Source organism: Nanorana parkeri, unplaced genomic scaffold, assembly GCF_000935625.1.
Source record: "Nanorana parkeri isolate BGI_ZX_2015 unplaced genomic scaffold, ASM93562v1 scaffold1783, whole genome shotgun sequence".
Taxonomy (NCBI): Eukaryota; Metazoa; Chordata; class Amphibia; order Anura; family Dicroglossidae; genus Nanorana; species Nanorana parkeri.
Genome location: NW_017308051.1, coordinates 231,850 through 238,302, shown reverse-complemented (window position 1 = coordinate 238,302; position 6,453 = coordinate 231,850).

The window sequence follows — 6,453 nt, the reverse complement described above, 5'->3', positions numbered from 1 at the left end:
ATTAAATGATCTGTATGTAGCCCTGTACTATGGATCATTTAACCCATTCATGTTAGCAGAGGATCATTGTAAATGTATTGTTGCAGGCACTCTATATGTACATGTACTATATACTACATATAGAGTGCACTGAACAATAGATTTACAATTATCCTCTGCTAATATGAATGGGTTAAATGATCCGTAGTACATGATATGTAGCCCTGTACCCCCTTTTCCACTTACAGAGCTAGGTTATTTTTCTTTTAAATAAATATTAATGTAATTTTATTGGTATCTATCTACCAGTAGCTGCCTCATTTCCCACCCTCGGCTTATATTCGGGTCAATACTTTTTCCCAGTTTTTTTTGGTAAAATTAGGTACCTCGGCTTATATTCGGGACGGCTTATACTCGAGTATATACGGTATAGGTGGTGCCTATATTTAAAAAGGGATCAAAGTTGTTACCGAGTAATTACAGAGCTGTAAGCTTAACTTCAATAGTTGGGAAGATACTTGAAAGTTTGATCAATGATCACATGCACTTGTTTTTGCTTGGAAATTATATTTTCAATGATATTAATGAAAAGAAAAAATATCCTCCAAAGGGATAGACTCCGTGGGAAAAATATAACACACAAACTAATATCTATAAAAATAGCAAAATGTATTAACAAAGCATATTTAAAAAACAGGATCACATTTCACATGATCTAAAAAGCTACTCTGTGTATCCTACATAGATGATCAATGCAATATCTATGCAAGTAACTGAAGGAAATGGTTAATTCATATGAAAATCAGCATATAGAACACACACATTGGATCAAACAAAATATGGATCGCTGAAAATAATCCTCAGGTGGTAGTGATCAATATAATGACACCTGAAAATTGGAATATGAAAAAAAAAAAGTTTGTACTTCACAAAAGTTGTATATATGAAATAAATTCAACACCACGGTATCCAAATATTGATCCCTTTCTTAAAACTTTTATCTATACGGAGCTGAATTGTTGGAAAAAGATACGTTTGAAGTAGACAAACCATCAATACAAAATTGAAGCATATAGAGCTGAATGTAGCATGATCTTAATCAAAGGCAAATTCAAAATGCTTGTAGTAAGGGAGCCTGCTGGATAGAATGAACAAACAAAAGGGTGCACGTCAGTCCCAGTCAATCAGTAGAAACATGCCAGTATAGTTTTAATTGAATATCTCGTTCATTAGACAATCCCATTCATGCTGAGAGAGAGACTGTGTGTAAAAAATCAAGTGAGTTTATTGAAAACAACAATAAACATAAATGCAAAAAACGCGGAATGGAGAAAATCTAGGACATCATCAGTTCCAAGCCAGAGGTCAGAAGCTAAAGCAAATAGTCAGCCAAACCAGGTCAGAGGACACAGAGCGGGATGAACGGAAACAAAGCTGGAGTTGGGAACCAGGAGATCAGCTAGCCAGAGCCAGGGTCATAAACGGAGATCAGAAATAACAGCAGCGCACCTGGTAGATCAGAACCAACGCAAGGGTGGAGACTGAAAGGACAAGCTGATGGTTAAATAGTGAGATGGCGTTTGCATGATCACTCTGAGACATATATTTGTCAGGAGTTTTGTTTGTAGTTGCAGAATGATGATGTTTACGGTTTTGGTCATAAGAGGGCACCAAAGAGGTGCAGCAGGGTCAAACATACTGCGAAACAAGTCATGCACAGCTGACTCTAGGAGGAAAGACAAGAAGCCCTGACAGTACCCTCCCCTCAACCACCCCTCCCCACGGGAGAACAAAAGCCTTATGGGAAAAACGAGCATGGAGGGCACAAAGGAGGGTGCGGGCATGAACAACAGAGGAAGGAACCCAAGAATGCTCCTCCTGACCGTAGCCTTTCCAGTGGACTAGGTACTGGACTTGACCCCTGAGGAGAGTCAAAGATGCTACATATTTCATTCTACTCGACCTGGTAGGGAGGAGCGGGTAGATTCCTAGGATCTGTTTTAACTGAATGGGCAGCACTACTATTTCCAATGAATCTACAACACTACCAGTTAAATTAGTGAAGTGTATAAATTTAAAGCTGCTGCGATATAGATCCTTCCGGTCTAACAAAATTAATATAAATTAATGCACAGCGCTAATCAATCTAAAGTAAATGCAAGTGAATACATGTGTATATGCACAATATCAATAAGTGACTACCATATGTGATCTAAAAATAACAGTGTTATTCCTATACAGTGTATACCGCTAAATAAATATAAGTGACAAGGATTAATCGTGAATAACAAATTATGATTGTGTGAACAACCTATGAATAATGGTTTATAAATATCTCTGTGATCAATTTAATAATGATAAAAATGTCCTTATCTTCTTTTAAAAGATATATCTCTGTGATCAATTTAATAATGATAAAAATTTCCTTATCTTCTTTTAATTCCCAACTTCTTTTAAGTGCAAAAGGCCCACCAGAATCTAGAGACAAACTGGCGATCCTAATCTAAGACTATCTCATATACTGTGTAAGTGAAAGTCCTCCCTGGCAAACACCAGGGCAAACTCCTGAGCTATGGGCAACTTCTTAAATGGTATGTAATGGCACAATTTGGAAAAATGGTCAACAAAGACAAGGATAACGGTATAACCACGAGACACAGGAAGGTCAACAATAAAGTCCAAGGCTAGGTGGGACCAAGGACATTCCCCATTGGGAATAGGTTGTAGTAGGCCCAGAGGAAGCTGCCAAGGGCATTTGCTTTGGGCACAAATGGAACATGCAGCCATGTAAGCAGCGACATCACTGCGGAGGGATGGCCACCAGAATTGGCAAGAAATACCCAAAGTCATCTGATTCTTACCAGGGTGACACTTATCGCATGTTTTTCTGAGAGGTGCCATAGGCTGAACGGCCTGAATCTGCTCTTCCAAGGGAGAGGTTAGATTGGTGTGGATAGTTGCCAGGATATAATCTGGAGGAATAACCAGAGTGGGCACAGAGTCTTCCTTGGACAACTCAGAATATTGACAAGACAGGGCATCAGCTTTCAACTATTTCGAGCTGGGAAAGTACAAGGCCACATAATTGAACTGAGAAAGAAACAGAGCCCATCTGGCTTGGTGTGGCAAGAGCCTCTTGGCCTCTGAGAGATAAGTTAAGTTCTGAGAGATAAGTTAAGATCTATTAGAATAAGAACAGGAACCATGGTACCCTCAAGCAGATGTCTCCACTCAGAAAACCCATCTGAGGCAGTAACACAGCCCAAAAAGGTAACCTGGGACTAGTGAAATTCAGATTTCTCAAGCTTACAGAAAAGCCTATTCTCACGTAAATGTTGCAAAACTCATCTAACGTCCTGGCGGTGCGATTCAAGAGAGGAGGAGTGTATTAAAATATTGTCTAAATAGACTACCACACATTGTTGTAACATATCACGGGGAACATCATTAACTACTAGATACTCATAATGCCCGCTCCTGGTGTTAAATGCTGTCTTCCACTTGTGGTCCTCCTGGATCCTCACGAGATTATACGCACCCCTTAGATCGGGTTTGGTAAAGACCGTTGCTCCCTTGAGGTGGACAAATAATTCCGTGATTAAAGGAATAGGGTAGGCATTCTTGATTGTGATGCACAAGATATCCTGACACTGTGGGAGGTATAAAGTATGTTCATTTTCAAACTATTAACCACCCGAACCAAAAGAAGAAGCCCTTGTGCCAACGGGATAAGTCTTGTTTGATCTTTTGAAGCAACAGTGGAAAATTAGCCTAGAAAACCTGTGCCAGGTCTCAACGGACAACTGTACCCAGATATTTAATTGAAGATTTAGAACATTTGAAGGAGAAACTAGAATATATAGACTATATGAGCCTTGGATGCAAGGAGATATTTAGGGCTTCTAATTTGGAGTAATTTATCCAAAAATTGGACAAAGCACCATATAGATGAAATTCCTCTAAAAGCTTTGGGAGGGAAACAGTGGAGTTAGTAATAAAAAACAAAAGGTCATCCACAAAGGCTACTACTTTTTGAGGGGACAACATGCCTACATCAGGCCCACAGATACTCAAGTTTGCCCTTATTCTTCTCAGGTGAGGCTCTAAAGTAAGAATAAATACCAAAGGGGATAGGGGCAGCCCTGTCAAGAGTCGTATAAGAGTATACTGTGTATATATATATATATATATAAAATGAGGAAGAAAGAGAACCATTTACCTTCACCTGAGGTGAGAGTAAACAGCCTTAATCCAGGACAACATCATCCTACCTAGACCCAAACTTGGACATTATATGATAGAGAGTGTCACATAGGGTTAAATCCTCAAACACACCAATCCTCATCGGGTATATGAAAGGTGTTCCCATCCACATTTGTGCTGGAGCAACTGTGGTTATATGTTAGTTCCATTCCCGTGTATGCTGACAGCTTTTACCTGCTTCAAACCCACAATGGTAAACGTACTCATCGTGGTAAAAGTTACACTTATCTGCCCCGCAGATTTCTATCTGCCATACTGCTGCCTGCTCTCAGCATTCTGCGACATCCTTATTTTTCATTGACATACTCCTAGGATCTCTCTACAGACCTGAGCGATTGTCATCTGATCCACGGTGATTCACCATCACTGCAGCAAGTTCCCAGAGGGAAGTAAGAAGTACTTTCATTTTATACCTGCCTGCATCTATTGTTTTGTTCCACTAAATTTCCATTTTGAATCTGTGGCTATTATGCTCAGAACTGTCATTTCCTTATGCCACCCAGTGGCCAAATAGCATTACTGCATGACTTTATGTTAAACTGTTTATTTGTTCTCATTGGCTTCACCTTGTGGACAATTTGTATATCCACTGGACTTTACATGAATTTATATATTGTGACCAGAGGTTTTACAACTGAGTGGAAAATACATATCTGCGTATATATTTCCACAAGAATTACTTAATTTGCTAACAGACTTGACAGAGAGAAACCATCTGGGCCAGGAACCTTTCCTGTTTGCGTGCTGGGTATCGCCAATGAGAACTCTTACAGAGTAATTGGCATCTCCATAGAGGCAATTGCGTCCTCTCTAAGTCTGGGAAAGTCTGCCTCCAAAATGTATGAATGAATCCTGGCAAGCAGATTGTGTTGGAGTTCCTCTGGTGGAGGGTGTGACGATGAGGTTTGAGTCTTTTAATATTTATATAGCATTCTCTTGTCCCGCAGTTCAAAGCAAATGCAGGCATTAATTTATTCATTTGCCAGGTCACTCCACATCCCAAAAAACAGAGATCTGCTACTCTGCTAATCTGGCTTGTGATCTTAATTACCCCAGCACTACTTAACAAGGACAGTCCCAAATCACCCTTAAATCGCCCCTAATTAAAATCATGCAAGCAGGCACTCATCTATTAGCAGTTGACAAGTTGATATAAACACAAGCAGGTCTGGTAGAGTTAATGACCCGGGTGATCCAGCATTCACCCAAAATTCATAAACCTGAGTTACATCAACTCAAATATCATAACTTGGAATTGGACATTGATATTGTAAAATTAAGTGCACAAATAGCTGTATCTCATCGAGACAGAAAAAAACATACCAAGAACATATAGACTACAATACACCGGGGCCCAACAGGTGACATTTACCTTCCTGGCCCCCCCATCATTCATATCTCTGGTAGTGATGGGCCGAACACCCCCGTGTTCGGTTCGTATTCGAACACCCGAACGGCCGAAAAGTTTGAATACGAACTTGAACCTAATGAAAGTCAAAGGGGGTCGAACTTTCGAAAATGATTGTCCCCTTTAATAGGGCTTATATGAAAGTTATTGGCCTAAAAGGTGTATGGGGGTGCGGGTGCTGCCCTGGGGGACAGGAATCAATAAAAAAAAAAAAAAAATGTTTTTAAAGGAGCAGTGATTTTAACTTAATTTAAAGGGCATTAAATATTCGTGATGACTTAGCTGATGGTATAATATACAGTACAGCGCAATATACCGTCAGCTATTGAGGAATACAAATCCCACCATCCCAGCAATACATTATTGAGCACCAAGTGTGGGAATATTTAGAAGCTGCATACAGAGCATGCTGGTTACTACTTAAACCGGCGCATGCTGTGTGCAGCCTCTGAGAAGATACACTATTAGCATAGCAAGGAAGCCGGCTGCGCATTTTGCATCGCTCCCGCTACGCTAATAGCGTATCTTCTCAGAAGCTGCACATAGCGCACGCCTGATTAAATAGTAACCAGTACACGCCGTATGCAGCTTCTAACAGCGTGAGAGACGGGAGGCCGCACTTTTGGTGGATGCAGGGATCAGGTGAATATTAAAAAAAAGTTTGTTTTATGTTCCCGGGGATAAAATGTCCCCGGATTTTGTTTTAAAAATGTTGTCACCTTACCTTGGCCCCTGCTGGGGCCTCCCGAGCACCTCCTTGAGGAGCAGCGGCCGCACCGATCACAGAGCCGCGTCGGATGCGG